Raw genomic sequence first — 17,983 nt, forward strand, 5'->3', positions numbered from 1 at the left:
TAATATCAGATGGTGTAGAACACAGAAACCCGTTTCCTGCGAAAGAACAGAACCGCAATGCACAGTGTTGTAAACTGAAATACATACATGTCGCCTGATTAACTACGTTGAGAGGAAAACAGAAAAGTGACATCTCAGGCTTTACAGCACAGAAATCTGTAAATAACGAAAGAACAGAATACAGAGTATAGCATTGTCAACTAAAACACATACGTATCGCCTGATTAACTATGTTGAGAGGAAAATAGAGAACTAATATCATATGGTGTAGAAAACAGAAACCTGTTTCCAGCGAAAAACCGAAAAGAAATGCCCAGCATTGTATACTGAAACATATGTGTGTTGCCTCTTTAACTAGGTTTAGAAGAAAACAGAAAAGTGGTTTCTCACACTGTAGTGCACAGTAACATCTATTCAATGAAAGAAGAGAAAAGCAAAGCAAAGCCTTGTAAACTAAAACACATTCGTGTCTCCTGATTAAATATGTTGAAATGAAAACAGAAAACTAATATCAGATGGTGTAGAACACAGAAAACCATTTCCTGCGAAAGAACATAAACGCAATGCACAGTGTTGTAAACTGAAACCTATGTGTGTCGCCTAATTAACTAAGTTTAGAAGAAAATAGAAAAGTAGTATCTCACAATGTAGTGCACAGTAACATCTATTCAACGAACGAAGAGAAAAGCGAAGCAAAGCATTGTAAACTAAAATGCATATGTGTCACTTCATTAATTAGGTTGAGAGAAAAACAGAAAACTAATCTCTGATAGTGTAGAAAACAGAAACCCATTTCCAGAGAAAGAACCGAAAAGAAATGCACAGCGTTGTAAACTGAAACACATGCGTGTTGCCTATTTCACTAGGTTTGGAAGAAAACAGAAAAGTGATATCTTAAACTGTACAGCACAGAAACTTGTATTCAACAAAAGAAGAAAAAAGCAAAGTACACCGTTGTAAATTAAAACACATAGGTGTCGCCTGATTAACTACGTTGAGAAGAAAACAGAAAAATAATATCTAATGGTTTAGAACACAGAAACCCGTTTACTGCCAAAGAACAGAACCGCAATGCACAGTGTTGTAAACTGAAACACATGTGTGTCGCCTAATTAACTAGGTTTAGAAGAAAAAAGAAAAGTGACATCTCAGACTTTACAGCACAGATATTTGTAAATATGAAAGAACAGAAAACAGAGCATAGCCTTGTAAACTAAAACACCTACTGTCGCCTGATTAACTACGTTGAAAGGAAAACAAAAAACTAATAAACAGAAACCCGTTTCCAGCGAAAGAACTGAAAAGTAATGCACAGCGTTGTAACCTGGAACACATAATGTCGCCTAATTACCTAAGTTTAGAAGAAAACAGAAAAGGGATATCTCACACTGTACAGCGCAGAAACCTGTATATAATTAAAGAACAGAAAAGCAAAGCATAGTGTTGTAAACTAAAACACATATGTGTTTCCTGATTAAGGATGTTGAATGGAAAACAGAAAAATAATATCTGATGGTGTAGAACACAGAAACCCGTTTCCAATGAAAGAACTGAAATTCAATTGACAACATTGTAAACCGAAACACATACATGTCGCGTGAATAAGTAGGTTTAGAAAAAAACAGAAATCTCATATCTCACACTGTACAGCACAGAAACCAGTATTCAACAAAAGAACAGAAAAGCAAAGCAGAGTGTTGTAAACTAAAACACGTACGTGTTGCCTGATTAACTACATTGAGAGGAAAACAGAAAACTAATATCTAATGGTGTAGAACACAGAAACCTGTTTCAAAAGAAAGAACAGAAATGCAATGCACAGCATTGTATAATGAAACACATAAGTGTCGCCTAATTAACTAAGCTTACAAGAAAACAGAAAAGTGATATTTCACACTGTAGAGCACAGAAACCCATATTCAACGAAAGAACAAAAACACAAAGTATATCATTGTAAAATAAGACACATTTGTGTCGCCTGATTAATTAGGTTGAGAGGAAAACAGAAAACTGATATCTCATACCGTAAAATACAGAAAGCCGTTTCCAATGAAGGAAGAAAAGGGTTGAGCACAGGTTTGTAAACTGAAACACATAGGTGTTGGCTGATTAACTACGTTGCAAGGAAAACAGAAAAGTAATATCTAATGGAGTAGAGCACACAAACCCGTTTCCAACGAAAGAACAGAAAGGCAATGCACAGAGTTGTAGCCTGAAACATATACATGTTGCCTGAATAAACTATGTTTAGAAGAAACCAGAAAAGTGATATCTCACTCTGTAGAGCACAGAAACCCGTATTCAATGAACAGAAACACAAAGTATAGCGTTGTAAACTAAAACACATACATGTCGCCTGATTAACTACGTTGCAAGGAAAACAAAGAACTAATACCTGATGGTGTAGATCACAGAAACCCGTTTCAAAGAAAGAACAGAAACGCAATGCACAGCATTTTAAACTGAAACACATGCGGTTCGCCTAATTAACTAGGTTTAGAAGAAAACTGAAAAGTGATATCTCACAGTGTAGAGCACAGAAACCCGTATTCAATGAAAGAACAGAAATGCAAAGCATAGCGTTGTAAACTAAAACACATATGTGTCGCCTGATTAATTACGTTGCAAGGAAAACAGAAAACTAATATCTGATGGTGTAGAAGACAGAAACCCATTTCCAGCAAAAGAACAGAAAAGCAATGCACAGCATTGTAAACTGAAAAACATAAATGTCGCCTAATTAACTAAGTTTAGAAGAAAACAGAAAAGTGATATCTCACACTGTACAGCACAGAAACCCATATATAATGAAAGAACAGAAAAGCAAAGCATAGCGTTGTAAACTAAAACTCATACGTGTCACCTGATTAACTACGTTGAGAGGAAAACAGAAAACTAATATCTGATTGTGTAGAATACAGAAATAAGTTTCCAACGATGGAACAGAAACGCAATGCATAGCGTTGTAAACAGAAACACATACGTGTCACCTAATTAACTAGGTTTAGAAGAAAACAGAAAAGTGATATCTCACAGTGTAGAGACAGAATCCCATATTCAACAAAAGAACAGAAAAGCAAATCATAGCGTTGTAAACTAAAACACATACGTGTTGCCTGATTAACTACATTGCAAGGAAAACAGAAAACTAATACCTGATGGTGTAGACCACAGAAACCCGTTTCCAAAGAAAGAACAGAAAAGCAATGCACAGCATTTTAAACTGAAACACATGTGTTTGTCCTAATTAACTATGTTTAGAAGAAAACTGAAAAGTGATATCTCACAGCATAGAGCACAGAAATCCGTATTCAATGAAAGAACAGAAACACAAAGTATAGCGTTGTAAACTAAGACACATACGTGTCGCCTGATTAATTATGTTGATAGGAAAACAGAAATCTACTATCTGATGGTGTAAAACACAGAAACCCGTTTCCAATGAAAGAATAGAAACGCAATGCATAGTGTTGTAAACTGAAACACATACATGTCGCCTAATTAACTAGGTTTAAAAGAAAACAGAAAAGTGATATCTCACAGTGTAGAGCACAGAAACCCGTTTCCAACGAAAGAACAGAAAAGCAAAGCATAGCGTCGCATACTAAAACACATATGTGTCGCCTGATTAACTACATTGAGAGGAAAACAGAAAACTAATATCTGATTTAGTAGAACACATTAACTCATTTCCAACGTAAGAACCGAAATGCAATGTACAGCGTTGTAACCAGAAACACATAGGTCTCACCTAATTAACTAGGTTTAGAAGAAAACAGAAAAGTGATATCTCACACTGTAGAGCACAGATACCCGCATTCAATGAAAGAATATAAAAGCAAAGCATAGCATTGTAAATTAAAACACATACGTGTTGCCTGATTAACTACATTGAGAGAAAAACAGAAAACTGATATCTCATTCTGTAAAGCACATAAACCCGTATTCAACGAAAGAACAGGAAAGCAAAGCACAGCGTTGTAAACGGAAACACTTACATGTCACCTAATTAACTATGTTAAGAAGAAAACAGAAAATTGATATCTCACACTGTAGAGCACAGAAACCCGTATTCAACGAAAGACCAGAAAAGCAAAACATAGCATTGTAAACTAAAACACAGACATGTCGCCTGATTAACTACGTTGAGAGGAAAACAGAAAAATAATATTTGATGGAGTAGAGCACAGAAACCTGTTTCCAACGAAAGAACAGAAAAGCAATGCACAGCGTTGTAAACTGAAACATATACATGTTGCATGATTAACTAGGTTTAGAAAAACACATAAAAGTGATATCTCACACTGTAGAGCACAGAAACCGGTATTCAACGAAAGAACAGAAAAGCAAAGCATAGCATTGTAAACTGAAACACATACGTGTCGCCTAATTAACTAGGTTTAGAAGAAAACAGAAAAGTGATATCTCCCACTGTAGAGCGCAGAAACCCCTATTCAACGAAAGAACAGAAAAGACACCTTTTTATGATATAGAAAGTTCGGGTCTTAAACTCTCAGTGGGACATTGTCAGCCATGCTGATTATTTCATGGTAGAGTCATTTCATGGGCGTCTTATTTTTTCACATCATCATGAAGATTCTTAAGTTTACAAATTTCATTTGAACAGTTAAATCCCTTCAAATACTCTGAAGACACTTACCTTCCTAAATTTTGGTATTGGTTCTTCAAGTTCTCATTTTCTGAGCTTGACTGTCAACTTTTGAAAAACTGCCAACGCTTCTTTGGAGTTACTGCTTAGACACACTTTTGACCCAGTCATGCGAGAAGAGAGCTACAATATATACCATTCTGTGTATGCTGTGGCCTACAGTCTCCATGAGATGAATCTTCAGCAAATATATGCAACTATATGTTAATGGAGAAGAAATGGTATTCCTCCCCTGGCAGGTAATGTCACATCCTGTGTATTGTAGTATAAGCAATATGACAACTTTTATCATATTCTAATTGGGCATCATAGGTTTTAGAATATGTTGTCAATAAGCAAGGGAGGGAATACTTGTTTCCCTGTCTAGAGGTCAATGCAAAATCATGAGTAAAATTTTTAATAAATGGAGTGCCAGGAAAAAAGAAAAAACTTATTAGTTGATATTAAATTTATATAACATCTTGCCTCATGGTTTCTTCATAATCTATTCATTGTGAACAGGTGAGATTTCTAATATGTATTCCTCAGAACAGACGTAGAAGTAGTAGATCCTTAAAGGTTAAAATGTTTCTGAACACTATCACAGGGTTACAGAGTTAAGGATCAGTTTAAAATGAACTTTGGACTTCAGGGCCCTCATTTTATGCATGGAAGCTCTGATTATATTTCAAAAGTTAATAGGTGTAGATACCTTTTCAAATAAATTGAATGGGTTGAAGTCACAAAACTTGCTGTCTTAGCTGTGTTTAGAAAAATAATTTCTCTTGACAGAAGAAAACTTTTAAAATTTAATGAAATCCTTGGAAATGGAATCAATTAAAATTAAATTAAAATTATTCTAAATTAATTAAAGTTAAAATAATTGATCAAATTTAATTAAATTTAAATTATTTTCAATGTATGTGTCTTTCATTTACTCAGCCACATTTATGCCTTCGTTAATATGCTTTTTATTGTGAGGGGTTAAAAATACTGAGATTGTTTGTACTACTTTTGAAAAAATGTTTTTAGTATATCAGATGTATCTCAACATATGTTCCTTAATGGATTTTAGTTCCTCCCTTTCCTAAAGAAGATCCTACTGAAAAAAAAAAAAGAACATGTAGGAGATTACACAGTGATAAATGAGAGAAGAAACTTAGATTCAAAGTATAATATTCTCAATTTTTGGAATTTTCCAAAAGGTCTTGGATTAAAGGTGAAAGTAGGAGACTTTTCTCTAATTGCTCCCCAGAGTCCACAGCTGTCTTTATCTGAGCAGATGATTCAATGGCCAAGAAAGTTTACAAACGTGAGTTGTGATTCATCTCATTGCTTTTCATAAAAAACAAAAATAAGTCTCAGGGTGTAATGATCCTTGGCACTCATTCAGTAGCAATCAATATTCAACTACCAATGAATATCTTCACATAAATTCAGCCAATATCTGACTGTGATCAATTAAAAGGACTATTTACAAAGTTTATTAATGCCATATATTTCTTATGAAGAGATTATCTGTTATATTTCTGTCATTGCCCCAAAACTGATAAAAGCAATATTTTGCCACCCAACCTAAGAAATTTTAGTGAGAGGAAAAGAAGCGTTTTGTTTTGTCAGCCTCTGTAAAGGTAGAATAGCATGACAAGTGTGTGTGTGTGTGTGTGTGTGTGTGTGTGTGTGTGTGTACGTCGTGTTGTTCTTTTTGCTTGGCTACTTCACATAAATAGTAAACAAAAATTGAAGAGAGAACAGTGTTGCTTTGGCTGACAGTGTGAACATGGAATCCATCACGGTGAGAAAAGAATATTTTAGGAGCTAGAAGAGGTGATGACATCATGGTCACAGACCAGAATCAAAGATCAAAGAATGTGGTTGTCACCTTCAATTTTGTTGTTGTTGTTGTTATTTTCTCTATGACAGCAGCCAATGAAATACTTACACCCATTTTGTGGTGGCTCTTTCCACCTGATGGAAATATCTCTATAAACACCTCACAGAAATGCCAAAGGTTTGTTTCTATGATGAAGCCAAGCCCTGTATGGTTGTCAACCAACATTCACAACCACACTGGATATAAAAGCATCACCTAGTCCCCAATAAAGTATAGAAACAGATTGAATCAGTAGTCATAGCATGATTTTCTATGATATAACTTTAATGACCTACTCTTAGCAACAGCTTCCTGATATTGGACCAGGATTTAAATGTGTGGGCTAAATGTGTAGCCTAAAATCTGTAAAAACTAGTAAGACCAAAACCCATTATCTTTACTTGTAAGTGTAAGCATTTTCAAATTAAATGTTCAATGATACTCAGAAATATTATACTTAATTGATAGTTTTCACATTTCTCAGATTCCTCAGTCTGTGTGCAGTGAGAGCTATTGGCCTGGATTCAGAAAAGCTGCTCATGAAGGCAAAGCTGTCTACTGTTTTGATTGCACTCCTTGTGCAGAAAATGAGATTTCTAATGAAACAGGTAAATACAGTTTTACAGAGAACTTTCAATCTTTTCCCAGGTAAGAAAATGGGAGCATCACATCTGGTTATATCTCTGTGTGGAATCTGGTGCTCATCTTGGGAACTTTCGTTCTGTTGAATTAATGTATTTAGGTTATTTTTTCCTTTTTGTTATTTTTATATTTTTGAAATTATGCTATATTTTCATAATCCCCCTTCCTTTTTCTTTCCCCAAATGCTTCCATCAACCCCTCCTTGCTTTCTTTCAAATACATTGTTTATTTTTATTTTAGTTTTATTCTTTTATTGAAAACAATTATTTTTCATACAATATATCCTGATTATACTTTCTATTCCCTCTATTTCTCCCAGGATCATCTTCATAGAGTCAAAAATGTTTCCACATAAAAGCAAATGCCCTCCTCAGTTCCAGCCAACTCTCTCAACATTCCCTCCATTCCATCTCCACCTCCACCTGATCCCTCCTGCTCCTTTCTCTACCTGCCTCCAGTCTATCTGTAAAATATATCCTATTTCTTCTTATAAGAGAGATACATTTGTTCCCACTGACAGTGTGTCTTTACTTAACCCAGTGGTTCTGAATAGGTCACAACCCTTTGAGTATTAAAAAACTCTTTCCCATGGGTCATCTAAAACCCTCAGAAAAAAAAAGATATTTGTATTACAATAATAATAATAAAATTACAGTTATGATGTAGCAATATATACATATACATATATTTATTGCTGGGGGTCACTACATCATAAGGAAATGTATTAAAGGACCACCACATTAGGAAGGTTAAAAACCACTGACTTAACCTCTCTGGGGAAATGGATTGTGGTTTTGTTATCATTTCCTTAAGGGCTGACAATTACTTGTAAGTGATATTTAACATAATTGTCTTAGTTCTAGATTATCTCAGTCAGGATGAATGTTTTCTAGTTTCATACATTTGTCTGAAAATTTCATGGTCATGTTTTTAACCGCTGAATGATATTTCACTGTGTAAGTGTGCCACATTTCTTTATCCATTCTTCTGTTGAGAGGCATCTAGCTTATTTCCAGTTTCTTTCTGTTATGAATAAAGCTACCATGATCATGGTTGGGCAAGTGTTCCTGTAAATACAAGATGAGGTGTCTGCTGGGTATATGCCCAAGAGTTGTTTGGCTAGATCTTGTGGAGAAATCAATTCCCAATGTCCTGAGAAATTGCTCTATTGATTTTCATATTGGCTATACAAGTTTTCAATCTTTCCTGACGGTTCTGAACTTAGATTCTCAATTGTAATGTCAGATGAAATTCTTTTTTTAATTTATTTTTTATGATTAGTTACATTTTATTAACTCTATATCCCAGCTGTATCCCGCTCCCTCATTTCCTCCCAATCCCACCCTCCCTCCCTCATCTTCTCCCTGCCCCTTTCCAAGTCCACTGATTGCAGAGGACCTCCTCCCCTTAACAGACACATTTTTTAAAGAATATCAAATTACATGACTTCTAAAAGTAGTAATTATCTGGTGGACATTTAATATTATGCTGGGTTTTGATGGTACATGATTATAAGGATAGAAAATAATTTATAATTATACAAATGATTGAAAACTATAAAATTGTCTTTTTTCATTTCACTGTTTTCTTTTATTCTGCAAAACTTCTTGCATGCAAATTACTTACAATAATGCTCCATTCATCCTTTCTTGAGCCCATTATTTAAATTTTCATCTTCTAAAATAATTGTGAATTTTTTCCAAATTCTGAGAATCTTTATTTTTCTTTTTATTTCTTTATTAATTACACTTTATTCACTTTGTATCCCCCCTGTGGTTCTCTCCCTCCTCCTGTCCCAATCCCTCCCTTCCTCCACCCTCTGCATGCATGCCCCTCCCCAAGTCCAGTGATAGGGGAGGACTTCTTTTCCTTCCTTCTGATCCTCGTCAATTAGGTCTCATCAGGAGTGGCTGCATGGCCTGCATGACCTTCTATGGCCTGGTAATGCTGCTTCCCCTAAAGAAATTAATCAAGAGAAAGGACTCTTGCTAAAATGCTCAATCCCTATCCAGAACGGCAAAGAGGATGGACATCAGAAGAAGGAGAAAAGAGGGAACAAGTCAGGAGTCTGACACAGAGGACCTCTGAAAAGCTCTGCCCTGTAGACTATCAATGTAGATGCTGAGGCTTATGGGCAACCTTTGGGCAGAGTGCAGGGAATCTTAGGAAAGAAGTGGGAAACAGTAAGATCTGGAGAAGACAAGAACTCCACAAGGAGAGCAATAGAGCCAAAAAATCTGAGCACAGGGGTATTTCCTGAGACTGATATTCCAACCAAGGACTATGCATGGAGATAACCTAAGACCCCTGCACAGATGTAGCCCACGGCAGTTCAGTATCCAAGTGGGTTCCATTGTAATAGGAACAGGGACTGTCTCTTACAGATGAAATTCTAATATGTTTGCTTTTATATACTACTTCATATTTTCCTTTTGCAGCTTTTAGTATTCTTTCTTGGTTCTGCATTTTTACTGTTTTTATTATTATGTGGTGTGGTTGACTTTCTTTTCTGGTCCAATATATTTGGTGTTTTACATTCTTCAAATACCTTTATGGGCATCTCCTTTTTAGCTCAGGAAATTTTTTGTTGAAAACATTATGGGTCTTCTCAGTCTTTTATATAATTATTCTTATGTTTTGTCTCTTTTTTTAATATATAAATGGAAAATTTAATGACCAGAGATTTTCTAAGATGTGGAACAACCAAAAATGTAGAAATGTAGAAAAAAAAATTTTGTCTATTTCTTTTTTTATTATTATTATAGGAATAGAAGTTTTTTTTTAAATTAATTTTTATTTTTTTAAAGTTTTGTCTCTTTAATGAGCTCCAGATCTACTGTTTTGTTTCAAGGAGTTTTTTTACTTAATATTTTCTTTGATTGATGGATTCATTTCTTCTAACATATCTCAAATTACCATATTCTCTCTTCCATGTATTATATTCTGTCAGTACAGATTGACTCTTTGATTCCTTTTTTAACTCCTATTTTTTTTAATTCCCGCAGATTATGTTTTCTTTATTGATTTTATTTCCAGTCTCAGGTTTTGAACATTTTTGTTTATTTAGTTTATGCTTTATTTTCTTTCTTTAAGAAATTTAGTTATTTCCTCTATTTTTGTGTGTTTTCATAGATTTGTCTGTGAGATTTATTCATTTTCTCTTTAAGGAAAAATGTGTTAAGGTCCTTTACTTGTGTTTCAGATATGTTGGAATATTAAGAGGCTGTTGCAATACAATGGCTGGGTTCTAGTGTAGACATATTGTCTTATCTGTTATTGATTGTACTGTTATGTCATCACCTAGACATCTGAGTTTGTGATGATTATATATCTAGGAGCTGATTTCTGGGTGTCTGGACAAGTCATTGGTTGCCCTTTTCCTCAACTTCTGTTCTTTTATTACTCTACATCTCTTGCAGACAGGACAAATTTTAAGTTGAAGGTTTGGTGGATGGGTTTGTGTTCACATCTCTCCAGTGGAAGTCTTGTGTGGTTATGAAAGGATCAGACTAACTTTGTAACCTATATGTCTTCTAAAACCTATACTTTTGAGTTTTAGGCCCTGGTTAAGCTAAAGCCTCTTAGTATTTCTCCAGAGAACAGAGGAATGTAACCCTGGCCATCTGTGAAGACAGAGATAAGAAAGTGAGCAAGCAAATTTCATGATTTCCTTTTTTTAATTGCTGGATAGTATTCCATTGTGTCAAAGTACCACAATTTCTGTATCCATTCCTCAACTGAGGGACCTGGAGAGAACAGGAGCTCCACAAGGACCAAATATATCTGGGCACAGGGGTCTTTTATGAGACTGTTTCTCCAAACAAGGACCATGTATGGATGCAACCTAGAACCTCTGCTCAGATGTAGCCCTTGGTAGCTCAGTATCCGAGTGGGTACCCTAATAAGGGGAACAGGGACTGTTTCTGACATGAACTCAATGGCGGGCTCTTTGACCTCCTCCCCACCCCCAAGGGAAGATCAGCACTGCTAGGCCACAGAGGAGGACTTTGTAGCCAGTCCTGAAGATACCTGATAAACCAGTATCAGATGAAAGGGGAGGAGGTTCTCCCTTATCAGTGGACTTGGAATGGGGCAAGGAGATGAGGGTAGGTGGGTGGAATTGGGAGGGAAAGAAGGAGTGGGATACAGCAGGGATAAAAAATTAACAAACTGTAACTAATATTAAAAAAGTACAAATTAAAAAAAAAAGAAAGTGAGCAAGCAACGACCTTTGCCCAGCAAAAAGAATGACCAGACTTTTGTCTGCAAGATAGTGTCTCTTAGCAACCAACCCAGATGGCCTCAAGCTTTCTTTTGGGTAGCCTTTGACCTCCGGCCAAAGATCTGCAGACCAGATCTTCAAGGATGAGCTAATCACCCCTCACCCCCACCTTTAATTGCAGCCACATTCACACTTAGCAGGACTGAAACTTGAGCACCTAATACTAGTCAATTATTTTAGAAGTTAGTTACCTTATAGCTTCTTCATCCAATCCCAAGTTGCCAAGAACCATGAGCTTCCCTGCATTTTTTCCTATAAAAACCCAAGGCTTTTGTTTCTTGGGGCCACTCGTTGCTGATTTATAGGGTGGTCCCATTGCGCTGTGGATGAAAAATAAACCTCTTGCTGTTGCAATGATCCATCTCTGGGTTTTCTTCAACTGCCTCTCCATGTCAGGCTCATGATTTGAGCCTAACAGTTACAGGAGGGGGCAATTTCAGGTTCCATATGACCTGTTTCTAGGAGTATTAGTTAGGGTCACACTCAGAGATTCCTGGAAGTGTTCCTTGTCCTATGTGTCTGGCTCATCACAGTGATGTCCCACCAATGAGTCCAGACTCATTGGTCTGGAAATCAATTTAGTGGTTTCCAAGAAAATTAGAAATAGTTCTACCTCAAGACCAAGCTATACTACTCCTGAGCCTATATCCAAAAAATGCTCCACCATTCCACAAAGACACTTGCTCAACTATGTTCATAGCAGTTTTATTTGTAATAGTCAGGAACCGGAAAGACCTGAAAGTCTCTCAACGAAATAATGGATAAAGAAAATTTGTTATGTTTACATTATGGATTATACTCAGCTATGAAAAACTAGAACATCATGAAATTTGCATGCAAATGGATGGAACTAGAAAATATCCTGAGTGAGATAACCCAGACCCAGAAAGACATGTATGGTATAAGTGGATATTAGCCATAAAATACAGGCTAACTATGCTACAATCCACAGACCCAAAAAAGCTAAGTGACAAGGAGGACTCAAGGGAGAATGCTTGAGTCATACTTAGAAGGGGAAATAAAATAGACATCAGAAGTGTATAGAGGAAGAGGGGATGGATAGGGGTACAGAAAGGATCAAGTGTGGGAGGGACAGAGGAAGAGAGAACTAGGAAAGAGATTGAAAATAAAATATTCTTTTGATGAACATTTCCCCCCTGAACTTTAACTATATGGTAGGTCCTTAAACATTGAATACACACAGAGTAGGAGCACTTAAATCATTCAATTCAAACAATATACATAAAAATTGTATCTTGTTTTCTATTAGTGATTATATAGTTGAAACCATATAAAAGGGAAAGTAGAATAAAAACATATAATAACAATTTAAAAATAAATTAAAATATCACTGATTTAATTTTGTAGAATAAGGAAAACATTTATTTTAAAAGAAGGGTTATTCTTACATAAATTAGTTAATGAAACATATATTATATGCCTTAATTAAGCCAGAGATAGAATTCTATACTTGAAGTATACATTGTACAGTAGAAAAGAAACAACAAAGCACTAATAATAGAAGCAAAGGAGTAAGTTGTGAATGTTGAGAAATAAGTTGAGAAAATATTTTGAGAAAAAATTTGATTAGAGGTCCATGATCACCAAAGTGGGGAAAAAAAGAAAAACAAGATATCAAAGATATTTGATTCTCTTGAAAAAAAATGATAAATATTTAGCTTAAAGTATAAAACAGAGAAAATCCATTGATAAAGTAATGGTTTACATAAATATACAAAGTTTTAATGTTAATATAAATATGGCATTATAAACCAACCTTCATATATGTTTTAATTTAATATAAAAGTCACAAATACTTAGCAAAGTATTTAAAACCTAATTTTTGAATACCTAGAAATATTTCAACAGTTCTCTCCATAGATGTTAAAACATAATGTTATAGCTAACTGCAGCAACATATCACTAGTGAAGAATTTAAGACTCCAGAGTTTAATAGCATTTATTATTTTATAATCATTCCACATATGAATCAAATTAGAGTACCCAACAGATTTTCTGAAAATAAGTAAAATGGGTTTCAAATCGGAAAGCACCATATAATAAATGAATTTCAAAGAATATAGTTCATATTGTACAAAATATATGTCCAGAATTAGGATTTTTTTTCATAAGGTGATGTAAGAATCAAATTAGGATTATACACTATAATTCTGTAATCTTATGGTTTATTGAATAGATGCAACAGAGTCACTCATTCAGGGAACACATGCAAAGAACACGGAAAAGCCTTGAGCTTCTTTAATTTTTGTCACCATAGGCAAAGATGAATATGTAGATTTGAAGTGATTCACAGAGTACTTAAGTATATATTTCTGAAAAATAAAGAAAAGTGATTTAGGAGCCGCTTCAATGAGCTCAGACTGAGTAACCACTTAGGGAAAAAAGGCAACACAGAGGATTTGATTTACAGTCACCTTTATTTCTGAACAGATATGGCCCAGTCCAGAAAGTCACTACGCAAACTCAGAGAAGACCCATTGCCTCCAGAAATCTGAGATTTTTGGCCTACAAAGACCTCTTTGAGATGGCTCTCACCATCACATCACAGTGTTTTTCTGCACTCACAGTTCTGGTTCTTGCGGTCTTTGTGAAGCACAGAGACACAGCCATTGTCAAGGCCAATAATCGAGCTCTCAGCTACACCCTATTGACATTCACCATCTGCTTCCTCAGTTCCTTGCTCTTTAGTGGCCAGCCCAACACACCCACCTGCATCATGTAGCAGATAGTGTTTGGAATTTTGTTCACTGAGGCTCTTCCACAGTGTTGGCCAAATCTAACACAGTGGTTATTGCACTGAAGGTCACTGTTCCAGCTAGATTGGTGAGGTGGTTAATGGTATCAAGGACCCCTAATTTCATCATTCCTTTCTGCACACTGATCCAACTTGTTCTCTGTGGTTTATGGCTAGTTACCTCTCCACCCTTTGTTGGTCAAGATGCCCATGCTGAACATGCCCACATCATCATATGCAACAAAGGTCCAGCAGTTGCCTTCCGCTGTGTCCTGAGATACCTCTGCTCCTTGGCACTTGGGAGCTACACCATGGCCTTCTTATCCAGGAATCTGCCTGATACATTCAATGAAGCCAAGTTCCTGTCATTCAGCATGCAGATATTCGTCTGTGTGGGGGTCACCTTCCTCCCTGTCTACCACAGCACAAAGGGGAAGGTCATGTTGGCTATGGAATTCTTCTCTATTCTGGCTTCCAGTGCACACTCCTTGGCTTGATCTTTGTCACCAAGTGCTACATCATTTTGATACGGCCAGATTAGAACTCCTGCCTTTTTATCAGTCACAAAACCCATTTAAGAAGGAACAGTCAATTCAAATTTAGTTAAAAATTAAAATTAATCTGTTAGTAAATTATATACGATGGTTGAAACCAGTGCCACACTATTCTAAATCTCCTGTTTAGGTATACTATGTGAATCTCTGGGTTCATAATTCTTCATTTACTTGCATTAAAATCTCTTTGTACTGGAAACATTATTTTTACTTCATGTTTGAGATTCATGACATAGCTTTTCCTATAAAAGAATATCATTATGTATCTCTTTTTGTGTGTGCTGAAGCTATGAAAATAGAGCAATATGGCATAAACGCATGGATATATGTCTTCAACTGCCTGCAAAGTGCTGGTGTTGAAGATGTGTCATTGTTTCCAACCATGTTGTATTCATTTTGTTTTTCTTTGATTAAAAATAAATGAATAAATTCAAGGTAATTGATTTCATTTGTCTTTGAACTCCAGAAGATTCTCTTATATTCTCTGTGTAAATTGAACCTTATGAAATCACATTGTCTAACAAGCATAATTTAAACAGGTTCTGATTTTCAGAAAAAGTTTCATGGTTTAGAGTGACAGCAGAAACTATTTTTATATCTCATTATTTTATTACATGAGGAAAAATGGAGCCTCTTACTGTAGATGCCTAACTGGTAAGTGGTTGTTGTTTAGAAACATAGATCTCAGGAACAGGATGAGGGACTGATGAGGTATTTTGTAGGTTCTTATAAGCATAATTCATTGGGCAGAGGCAGACAAGGAGAGTGCAGTTTACAGCAGAAAAAATATGGAACTTATATAATCCATTGAGAAAAATTAATTTCTTTCTTAGGGAAGTAGAAGTCATGGGTAATTGACAATGGAAGTAGAGATATTATTTTAAGTAAGGTCAGGAAAAGACATTGAACCTGTTCATAGAAAACGTTTGGATATTCAGTAACCATGAAGAAAATTTATGGCTCTATTAAAAAAACAAACAAACAAACACAGGATGTTAAAGATTCGCATTCTAGTACCATCTTAAACACCATGAGTATGAGTGAGAATTAGCTGATTTAGTTTGGACATCTGCAGTCCCTTATGTAGTATGACTGAAGAGGTGGGCTTTCCAGAGGTGGGTAAAGGGTTTTAACTCCATGGATGTTGTTATATTTCAGAAACAATATAGAAAGGGAGAAGGCAGAAAGAGACTAGTTTGCCTTCAGCAGAAGTTACTATTTGTTTCCAATAACAGGGAAAGACATTCTCCAGTTGGAAAAAGGGTACCTTTGAAAAGGGGTATGGGACCCAGAGTTTATGGGGGAAGATTAGAGATAAAAATTTAAATGCAGATTCATGTGCCTTGTGCTAGCCTCCACTTCCTGGGTCATTTTTTTCATATGTGCCTATTCTATTTTAATAATTGCCTTGTTCTGACTACCATGATGTATGTGGAAGTGGGTGACTGATTTAGGGAAGGGCAGTGAATGAGAAGGGGTTGGAGCTTCAAAACAGAATCAGCAAATTTCAGCAAACCTTAGTAGAATTACCTTAGTAGAAGTTCTTTGTCTCTGGGAAGACCCCTGTGTTCAAATTTTCTGGTTCTGTTGCTCTCCTTGTGGGGTTCCTGTCCTCTCCAGATCTTACTACTTCTCACTTCTTACATAAGATGCCAACCAAGGACCAGGCATGGAGATAACCTAGAACCCCTGCACAGATGTAGCCCATGGCAGTTTAGTGTCCAAGTGGGTTACATAGTAATGGGAAGAAGGACTGCCTCTGACATAATCTGATTGGCCTGCTCTTTGAACACCTCCCCCTGAGGGGGGAGCAGCCTTACCATGCCACAGAAGATGACAATGTAGCCACTCCTGATGAGATCTGATAGACTAAGATCAGAAGGAAGGAGAGGAGGACCTCCCCTATCAGTGGACCTGGGGAGGGGCATGCGTGAAGACGGGGGAAGGAGGGTGAAATCAAGAGGGGAGGAGGGAGGGGCTTATGGGGGGATACAAAGTGAATAAAGTGTAATTAATAAAATAAAATAAAAAAGTTCTTTGTCTTGGTGTAAACATCAGCACTTACTTACCAAGCCAGGCATACCTGATTATGGTCAAAGGAAATTTTATCTTTTAGGCACAGGTCTGAGGGGCTACATGAAAATTAGGGATGTGACAAATTTATTGCATGCAACAAGAGTTTTAACATCATCAGAAGCAGAATATGATGGAGGTTTCCAGAGAGAATACAATTGTAATTGCAAGGATACAATGACATTTGCAAGCTATACAGGGTACATAGAATTAATGTCTAATTAATCAAATGTTTGCCAAGCTTCTGTATGTTTTCCTGACTTCTAGGGAAGACAGAGGAACACAGGTGGCTTGAATATTCAACTGTCTGAGGGAGTGCTTTAACTTCTGGGACACATTGAAAGGGACACAGTGCAATGGCACATTCTTTTCAGGCCAAAACCATAATTCCCCACAGTCCCTCCCCTTCTTAATTCAAAGTATTATAAGTCAAAATTCAAAGACATGGAGAAGCAAATCAGTCTCAAAGCTATAATGGTTCTCAGCATAACCAACTAAAAATTTCCAAAGAAATTCCTATGGACCATATTTTAGAGTCCAGTTAGAATTAGAAAAATAATGACCAAAAGTCTTTGGTAGGTTTTGCACAGCAATGAAGGTAGGAAATTTATCTAAATTTCATTGCTGAATGAAATCATGCAAAGCCTGAACATCAGTGCCTCAATTGACATGTGACCTTCTTTGCCTAGGGAACAGTATGACCACCAGATGTATTCAATAGAGCCTACACAGCAAGGAAAAGCAACACCCTTACACCGAGACTTCACCAACTCTTTTCCCTCAGTCACTAGTTTCTTCATCTGAATTATTGCTGACATTGAGACTCTTTTTCATGGCTCAATGACTCCATCTCCTCCATTCACCTTACTTTCTTTAGGTGTAGCCCCTGCAGATACTTTGGGCCTCCTTCATCCATCTTCCACAAGTCAAGCCAATCTTTCAGGTTTCCACCTGAGTTTTCCATACCCTGAGAAAAAAACACAAACAACCTCAGTTCCATTACTGGATCTGGGCAGTTCCAATGATATGACATAACAACTCTCAAAAGGACCATGATTCTGAATTTGTTTAGGAGGGCCCAAGAAATACTCTACCGCAGTAGTCTGTCCTTTCCCAGTTTTAAAAAGTTAAATATAAAAAATAAAAGATACAATAT

The 17,983-nt window shown here is 36.2% G+C and overlaps 1 pseudogene; it reads left to right on the forward strand.

Annotated features, from left to right (window-relative positions):
* Positions 1-4,493: 4,493 nt before the first annotated feature.
* On the forward strand, positions 4,494-14,807 carry LOC129675496 (vomeronasal type-2 receptor 116-like; annotated as a pseudogene).
* The last annotated feature ends 3,176 nt before the right edge of the window (positions 14,808-17,983 follow it).

Source organism: Psammomys obesus, unplaced genomic scaffold (genome assembly GCF_907164565.1).
Source record: "Psammomys obesus unplaced genomic scaffold, mPsaObe1.curated_primary_1811, whole genome shotgun sequence".
NCBI classification, from domain to species: domain Eukaryota; kingdom Metazoa; phylum Chordata; class Mammalia; order Rodentia; family Muridae; genus Psammomys; species Psammomys obesus.